The sequence below is a fragment of the Cebus imitator genome, unplaced genomic scaffold (genome assembly GCF_001604975.1).
Source record: "Cebus imitator isolate Cc_AM_T3 unplaced genomic scaffold, Cebus_imitator-1.0 Scaffold572, whole genome shotgun sequence".
Classification (NCBI taxonomy): domain Eukaryota; kingdom Metazoa; phylum Chordata; class Mammalia; order Primates; family Cebidae; genus Cebus; species Cebus imitator.
The window spans coordinates 616,699-626,171 of NW_016107887.1; the positions used below are offsets into that span (position 1 = coordinate 616,699).

General features: G+C 45.9%; 1 pseudogene across 1 annotated transcript in view; it reads left to right on the forward strand.

The window, feature by feature from the left end:
* Positions 1-2,645, forward strand: part of LOC108294264 — a 20,359-nt pseudogene extending 17,714 nt beyond the window's left edge. The window contains exon 2 of the transcript XR_001820975.1: positions 619-2,645. The product of XR_001820975.1 is annotated as a glutamate dehydrogenase 1, mitochondrial-like (transcript). The remainder of the gene's footprint in view (positions 1-618) is intronic.
* The last annotated feature ends 6,828 nt before the right edge of the window (positions 2,646-9,473 follow it).

Genomic DNA, 9,473 nt, shown 5'->3' on the forward strand with positions numbered 1-9,473 from the left:
AAAAAAAAAAAAAAAAAAAAAAAACCACCACCAACAACGAAAAACTAGAAAAAGATGAACAAATTAAACCCAGGGGAAGAAAAATAAAGGTAATACGACCAAAACAATCAATGAAATAAAAAGCAAATGAAGGAAACCAATGAAACCAAAAGATGGTTTGTTGAGAAAATCAATAAAATTGCTAACCCTCCAGGCGAAGTGATCAGGAATAAAAGAAGATACCTATTACCGATATCAGGAATGACAGGGCTGAGGCATCATCACTGCAGTTTCCAGATACTGAAAAGATAAAAGGGCATATTATCAGCAACTTTATGCCAATAAATTAAACAACCCAAATGAGCTGGAAGAATTCCTTGAAAAACACCCATGACCGCAGCTCACCCAAGAAGGAGCAGAACCAGAATAGCCTCATATCTATAAAAGCATTTGAATCTTTGGTTAAACATCTTCCCACAGAATACCCATCAGGTCCAGGTGGTTTCTCTGGTGAGTTCTATAAAATATTTAAGGAAGAAATAATACCTATTCTTAAACTACTCCAAAACACTGAAGAAGAGGGAATACTTACCAATTCTTTCTACAAGGCCAGCATTATACTGATTAAAAAACAATTAGCGGCCAGCCCCTTCTTCCCTCGTCGCGGGGACTCAGAAAGCGCGGCTGTTCCGCGCCCGTCTCGCACCTCGCCTTCGCCTGCCGCCACGTACCGCTACCTGGGCGAAGCGCTGCTGCTGGCCCGGCCCGGCCCGCCGCCCTGGGTTCGGCGGCCGAGGACTCCGCAGCGCTGCGGGGCGGAGCCGGGGACAGGCCGCCACCGCCCGGCAGCCCGGGGTTGCATTGGCCGCCACGCGCTACTACAGCGAGGCAGTGGCCGACCGTGAGGACGACCCCAACTTCTTCAAGACGGTGGAGGGCTTCTTCCACCATGACGCCAGCATTGTGGCGGACAAGCTGGTGGAGGGCCTGAGGACCCGGGAGAGCGAGGAGGGGACCCGGGTGCGCCGCATCCTGCGGATCACCAAGCCCTGCAACCACGTGCTGAGCCTCTCCTTCCCCATCCGGAGCGACTGCGGCTCCTGGGAGGTCATGGAAGGCTGGGAGGTCACCAGGCCCAGCACAGCCAGCACCGCACGCCCTGCAAGGGAGGTGTCCGTCACAGCACTGCTTGAGTGTAGATGAAGCACAAGCTTTGGCTTCTCTGATGACATACAAATGTGCAGTGGTTGATGGGCCGTTTGGGGGCGCTAAAGCTGGTGTTAAGATCAATCCCAAGAACTATACCGATAATGAATTGGACAAGACCACAAGGAGGTTCACCACGGAGCTGGCAAAGAAGGGCTTTATTGGTCCTGGCATTGATGTCCCTGCCTCAGACATGAGCACAGGTGAGCGGGAGATGTCCTGGATCGCTGATATCTATGCCAGCACCATAGGCCACAAGATATTAATGCACATGGGTGTGTTACTGGTAAACCCATCAGTCAAGGGGGCATCCCCAGACGCATTTCTGCTACTGGCTGTGGTGTCTCCCATGGGGTTGAAAACTTCATCAGTGAAGCTTCTTACATGAGCATTTTAGGAATGACACCAGGATTTGGAGATAAAACATTTGTTGTTCAGGGATTTGGTAATGTGGGCCTAAACTCTGAGATATTTACATCGTTTTGGTGCTAAATGTATTGCTGTTGGTGAGTCTGATGCGAGTATATGGAATCCAGATGGCTTTGACCCAAAGGAACTGGAAGACTTCAAATTGCAACATGGGTCCATTCTGGGCTTCCCCAGGGCAAAGCCCTAGGGAGGAAGCATCTTGGAGGCTGACTGTGACATACTGATCCCAGCTGCCAGTGAGAAGCAGTTGACCAAATCCAACGCACCCAGAGTCAAAGCCAAGATTGTTGATGTAACTGCCAATGGGCCAGCAACTCCAGAAGCTGATAAGATCTTCCTGGAGAGAAACATTATGGTTATTCCAGATCTCTACTTGAATGCTGGAGGAGTGACAGTATCATACTTTGAGTGGCTGAAGAATCTAAATCATGTCAGCTATGGCCATTTGACCTTCAAATATGAAAGGGATTCTAACTACCACTTGTTCAAGTCTGTTCAAGAGAGTTTAGAAGGAAAACTTGGAAAGCATGGTGGAACTATTCTCATTGTACCTACGGCAGAGTTCCAAGATAGGATATCGGGTGCATCTGAGAAAGGCATCGTGCACTCTGGCTTGGCGTACACAATGGAGCATTCTGCCAGGCAAAGTATGTGCACAGTCATGAAATACAACCTGGGATTGGACCTGAGAACAGCTGCCTATGTCAATGCCATTGAGAAAGTCTTCAAAGTGTACAATGAAGCTGATGTGACCTTCACATAGATGGATCGTGGCTGACTTCCTCACTACCCTCTTCATCTGTAGCTTCTGCAGACCTATCACGAGTTTACATGTAAGCACAGAAATCTCTTTCTCTCCGACTCATTAGTAACGGATACCATTCTCAACAAGTCAATCCAAATCAACCCCTTAAGAAGAAAGAAATTAAGGTTAGGGGATCATGTACAAGCTGAGTGTGAAAGTAGACATCACCTACACCAGAGAGCCATTTTGGTATTTTGCCTTTAAATAAAAAGTCTCCTCCATCTGGAAAAACAAACAAACAAACAAACAAACAAACAAACAAACAAACAAAATTAGCTGGGCATGGTGGCACGTGCTAGTAGTTCCAAGTGCTTGGAGCTGACCCTTTGAACCTGAGAGGTGGGGGCTGCAGGGAGCTGAGATTGCACCACCGCACTCCAGCCTGGGTGACAAAGTGAAATTCTGTCTCCAAAAATAAATAGACAAAATATAAGAAAAAGAAAATACAAAGAAATGAAATAAGGTTACTCCTTTCTTTCTTTTCTTTTCTTTTCTTAAGACTGAATTTCACATTCTTGCCCAGGCTGGAGTGCAATGGCGTGATCTTGACTCGCTGTAACCTCTACCTCCTGGGTTCAAGCGATTCTCCTGCTTCCCAAGTGTCTGGGATTACAGGCATGCACCACCAGGCTTGGCTAATTTTGTATTTTTAATAGAGACCAGGGTTTCACCATGTTGGTCAGGCTGGTCTCAAACTCCTGACATCAGGTGGTCCGCCTGCCTTGGCCTCCCAAAGTGCTGGGGTTACAGGCGTGAGCCACCACTCCCTGCCCATTTTATTTTTCTTAATGAAAGAAAGTTACAAACCAGTATCTTTCATAAGTATATATGTAAAAATTTTAAACCAAAAGCTAGCAAAGTGATTCAACAATATATAAAACAGATAATACAAATAGGGTTTGTGCTAGGAATTCAAGGTTGATTTAACATTCAAAATCAACCAGTGTAATTCATCATATTAAAAAATTTAAAAGGAAAAACATGGTCATTTAAACAAATGCAGTGAAAGTATTTGAAAAACAACTATCATTTTTTTCTGACAATTTTTTTTCAGCAAATTAGGAATACAAAAAAAAACCTTCCTCAATCTGATAAAAGACATCTATAAATATCCCATAACTAACACCGTATTTCATCATGAAAGGCTGATGCTTTCAGCCTAAAATCAGGAACAAGAAAGTGATATCTACTCTCATAATGTCTATTCAACTGGAGGTTCTAACCAGTGTGATAAGGCAAAAACAAAACGAAACAAAGCCATCCCTTTTGGAAAGGAAGAAGTGAGTGTCTATTTCTTTATCTGCACTTGACACGTCTGTTTATGAAGACAATCTGATGAAATCTATGAAAAGTTACTAGAACTAATGAGTAAGGTTGCAGGGTGCAAGATCAATATACACAAATCAACGGCATTTCTATATACAAACAACCGGAAGCTAAAATTAAAAGATATATAAAATCTCTGCACTGAAAACTACAAAATATTGCCAAGAGAAAGACCTGAATAAATGATGTCATAACTTATTCACTGACTGGAAAGCTCTACATTGTTATGATGCCAATTCTTCCCCAGATTGATTTATGGATTCAATGCAGTCCCAGTCAAAACTCCAGCAGAGACCAGGCACCGTGGCTCATACCTGTACATTCAATGCTTTGGGAGGCTGAGGTGGGACGATTGCTTGAAGCAAGGAGCTCAAGAATAGCCTGGGCAACAGAGTGAGACCCCATCTATCAAAAAGATTTAAAAAATTTGCTGGGTGAGATGGTGTGTGTCTGTAGTCCCAGGTACTTGAGAGGCTGAGGGAGGAGGATCACTTGAGCCTAGGACATTGAGGTTACAGTGACCTATGGTGATACACTGCACTCTAGCCTGAATGAGAGTGAAACCTTGCCTCTAAAAAACCTTTTGTTTTCTTTTGAAAAGAAAGGCTGGAGTGCAGTGGCGCGATCTCAGCTCACTGCAATCTCCACCTTTTGGGTTCAAGCAATTCTCCTGCCTCAGCCTCCCGAGTATCTGGGACTACAGGCGTATGCCACCAAGCCCAGCTAATTTTTTTGTATTTTTAGTAGACATGGGGTTTCACCATGTTGGCCAGGATGATCTCGATCTCCTGACCTCATGATCCACCTGCCTTGGCCTCCCAAAGTGCTGGAATTACAGGCGTGAGCCACCGCATCCAGCCTAAAAAAACCTTTTTTTTTCTTTTTTTTAAAAGACGGGGTTTCACCGTCTTGGTCACGCTGGTCTTGAACCCCCAACCTCAGGTAATCCACCCGCCTTGGCCTCCAAAGTGCTTGGATTACAGGCGTGAGCCACCACACCCGGCCAAAAACTTTTTTAAAATCAAAAAGCAAAAACAGAAAACCCAGCAGACCATTTTTCTAGAAAGTGGCAGGCTGGTTCTAAAAATTCATATGGAAATGCTAAGGACCCAGAATAGCCAAAATAACTTTGGAAAATAAGAATAAATTTAGAGTACTAACACTATCAGATTTCAAGACTTATAAAGCCATAGTAATCAAGACCAGGGATCAGCACACATTTTCTTAAAGGGCCAAATAGTAAATATCTTAGGACTGTGGGCCCTGTGGTTTCTGTCACAACCACCCAATTCTGCCATTGTAGTGCACAAGCAGCCATAGGCAATAGCTACTGAATAGGAGTGTCTCTGTTCAATAATTTTTTTTTTTTGAATGGTCATGACCAGGAACCCTACAGCTTCCCTTAAAAAAGTGAATGGAAAATATGATATTCGAGTGAGCATAAAGACAAAGAAGCCTTTTACTTATGTGCTAATCCTCCCCTCACACTTCCTAATCCATGATTAGCTAAGAACTACACTGCATAAACTTACCCCTAACTTGAAGAAGTCCTTTTAACACGTCCCTGTGTCTCGGAGGTTGGCTATGAGCTGTGAGACTAAAATGTTCCTTTGGCATAGGAAATTGTAAGCATCTTAAATATGTAATGTGGAAAAAATGGGATAATATAACCTTGTCAATAAATTGTCTGGCTCAAGGTTTCATGGCAGGGGCTGGGGGTGAAACAAGTAGCTAGGGTAGTTTAAGGAGGACCTTTGTGGAATTAACAGTGGAATGCAAGATGAACTTCAGCGCCCCCAACGAAAGAAACACAACCATTCATACACACATATACACACTTCTCATGATGTCTGCAATATTTACATTGGAGGCCTTTTATTTATCCTGGAGTTCTTTGTGATGATCATGCCTGACAGACATTGAATGGAAATTATGTGCCAGAAACTTCACATGCTTATTTCTGTTCCTTACAACAACCCCATGAATTAATTTCTGTCATTCCCATTTTGTAGAAGAAGTAACAGATATTTAGAGAGTTTAGGGAATATGGCCAAAGTTACATTAGCTATTGAGTGGCTCAATGGGGTTTATACCCAAGACAGATTGAAACCAACTGAACTCTCTCCTCCCTACCCTGAGTCACGCTGAGACAAGCAGTGGGGCACTGAGGGGTCTGAGCAGACCCTGAGGACCTCTTCTGTGGATTGCCCAGCTGTGCCAGCCGGAGGCCAGAAGCTAAGCTGGGAGATAACCGTGCATGGCCACGTCCACTTCTCTGCACTGGCCGGTCCTAGCTGTGAAAGGCCAGCTAGGCCAAGGGTTCATCTGAGGATGCCAGTGCAGACCTTTCCATTGGCCTATTTTCTTCAAGACTTAATGAAGCCATCAGAGGTTTCTGCAAACCCTGTAGCTTAGAGCAGGACAATGGCCTTCGGATTTTCACCGTGCCTTGGCCAGTGGGAATTAGAATTCAAGATGAGATTTGGGTGGGAAAACAAAGCCAAAGCATGTAATTCTTCTCCTGGCTTTTCCCAGATCTCATGTCCTCATATTTCTAACCAATCATGCCTTCCCAACAGTCCCCCAAAATCTTAACTTAGCTCAGCATTAACTCAAAAGTCCAAGTCCAAAGTCTCATCTGAGACAAGGCAAGTCCCTTCCACCTACAGGTCTGTAAAATAATTTTTTAAAAATGAGTTACTTCCAAAATACCATGGGGTTACAGGCATTGGATAAATGCTCCCATTCCAGGTGGGAGAAATTGGCCAGAACAAAAAGGGCCCCAGGCCCCATGCAAGTCCAAAATCTAGTGGGGCAGTCGTTAAATCTTAAAGCTCCAAAATAATCTCCTTTGACTCCATGTCTCACATCCAGGGCCCGCTGATACAAACGGTGGACTCCCAAGGCTGTGGGCATCCATGAAGGCAGTAGAGTGACATGGACGTTCTTACGTCCATGGCAAGTGGGGTGCCAAGGAGCAAGGCCAAAGAAAGTATCACAAAGTCAACCAAAACTCGGTTAATCAAGATGAAACAGGTGTTTACGCAACAACTTGTGTCTGCCGTGTTGTACCACAGAAAATCCCTGTCTCGAAGGAGTTCACACTCTAACTATAAACATACATATATTTTAAATTATGTATATTAACATGTTATATGCATACATGTAATGTATATATGTCATATATGTTATGAGACATGATTATTATAATTAATATATTAATATAATATAGCCTGTATTATAGATATTATATATACAGATGATCCTTGATTTATACACACATATATGTACATATATACACACATATATATAATGAGGTACATATATATTTATATATTCAGATGGTTCAACTTTAGAATGGTGTGAAAGTGATGTGCATTCCACAGGAGGCAGTTCAAGGCTCTCTCACGATACTAGTCAGCAGCCATGTGTGGAGCTCCCAGCCAGCCATGCAATCATCGGGGTGAACTGATATTCTGTAGTGGACCGTGTTGCCAGATGCTTTTGCCCAGCTGTGGGCTGATGTAAGTGTTCTGAGTGCGTTTAAACGAGTCTTGCTCTGTCACCCACACTGGAGTGCAGTGGCGTGATCTCGGCTCACTACAACCTCTGCCTCCTGGGTTCAAGTGATTCCTCTGTCTCAGCCCCCTGAGTAGCTGGGATTACAGATGTGTACCACCACACCTGGCTAATTTTTGTATTTTTAATAGAGAAGGGGTTTCCCCATGTTGGCCTGGCTGGTGTTGAACTCCTGATCTCAGGTGATCTGCCCACCTTGGTCTCCCATAGTTCTGGGATTACAGGTGTAAGCCACCGTTCCTGGCCAGGTTAGGTGTATTAAATATCCTTTCAATTTATATTTTTAGCTTACCATGGCTTTTTCAGGCTGTAACCCCATCGTAAGTCCAGAGCATCTGAATTACAATTTTCTGAAGAGCATTGCAAGCCATTTGGAGGCATCTAAACTTTAGCCAAAGAGTACTGGGGAGCCGCTGAAGGTCACACGGGAGAGAAGGACGCAGCTTGTGTTTTCGAGACTGTTGTAGCTGTAGTGTCAGAAAGGCCCCAAGTGTGGGTGGGGACTATGCTGGATGCAGGCTGCTCAAGGCATTTTCTTTCGTTTTTTTCTCTTTAGCGATGGCATTCCTACTCTGTCACCCAGGCTGGAGTGTAGTGATTTGATCACGGCTCACTGTAGCCTTGACCAGCCATGCTCAAGCAATTCTCCTATCTCAATCTCCCCAGTAGCTAGAACCATTATTTTAAAAAATGTTTTAGAGATAAAACATTTTAAAAAATGTTAGAGATAAGAGTCTTCCTATGTTGCCCAGGCTGGTCTTGAAATCTTGGCCTCAAGTGATCCTCTGGCCTCAGCCTCCCAAAGTGTTGGGATTACAGGTATGAGTCACTGGGCCTGGCCTAGGCATTTTCTTAACACCTTTTACAGACAGATGTGTACACCCTGGCTGGGAATCAGGATGAGCAAACAGGCTCCTTCCTCACAGGCTTGCCTCTGAATTACCCACCCTATTATGGCGTTGGATGTGAAGACTATAGATCCGGCCCTGTTCAGAACTCTGGAGAAGGAGATTTTTGCTATTTAAGACCCCCAGCTTCTTTCCAAGAGGGGTGGATGGCGATGAAGAAAGGTGTCTTCTGCTGGGCTGAGGACTGAGTGGGACGCACATGCCAAGCAGGGGGTGGTGGGGGTGAGGGAGGAGCTCAAGGGAGCTCAAACTCCCCGAGAGACCAGGACAAAGGTGGGTTTGCGGGGACAGGCAGGTCCGGAGGAAAGGGGCTAGGAGGGCAGATGGAGAGGGGAAGAGATGAGAGGGGCTGGGGTGTGAGCCTGAGGCTAGTGTGGGAGGAAGTGGCTACACATACTCCTTGACCTGGAGAAGGCAAACCTTCTGTGAAGTTGCAGAAGACTCAGGGAGAGTCTTGGAAACCCACTAAGCACAGAATGGGGGTTTTGAGGGCTGTCAAAGTATCTTCTACTGTCCAAGAGAGAAGCACCCACATTCTTTTCAGACTGGGATGTTTTCTTCAGTGATTCTGCATGGACATGGCTCTGCCCTTCTGATGTGAGGTCAATGAGCTAAGGGCCTGGGCCACTGTTGGGTGCTGGGCAGGTGAGGGGGCACCGTGGCTTTGTCCCTCTGACCTCCTGGCCGTGCTGGCTCCTGCTGGAATCTCACACCCAGCAAGGACCAGCCTACATCTTTCATCCTATCCTGGGCTGGCTCCTCTCCAGCTTTGATGACAGAGGCTGCTCTGGGCCCTGGACCTGGCTGGGCACCCAGTCCTCCTCACAGGGAGCATTCTGGGTTGGCAGAGCTTCCATGGAACCTGCCCTACGGCTTGGGCAGATGCCGCCCCTCCACCCCCACTCCATGCCACACTAGAGAACAGGCTGCCTGAAAGCGGTGTTTGTTCCCACTAAGAAAACATGGTCAACTCACCTGGCCAGGGGCTCCCAGGACTGAGAGGGAGCAGGGCTGCCAGGGCCTGGCTGGACCCACCTGTCCTGTGTGCACAGGGCACCTGCTCCATTGCCACACCCGCCCTGGCCCCCTCCTCTCAGGCTTGCTTCGTGCCTGTCTTGGGCCATCTCTGTCCTCTCTTCCCCTTCCTTCTGTCTCTGGCAGTCCCGTCTGTCTCTTTCCCTGCTCCTCTTTTTCTCTCTTCCTTCTCTGCTGCCCATGTTGCCCCTTTCTTCCTCTCTGCC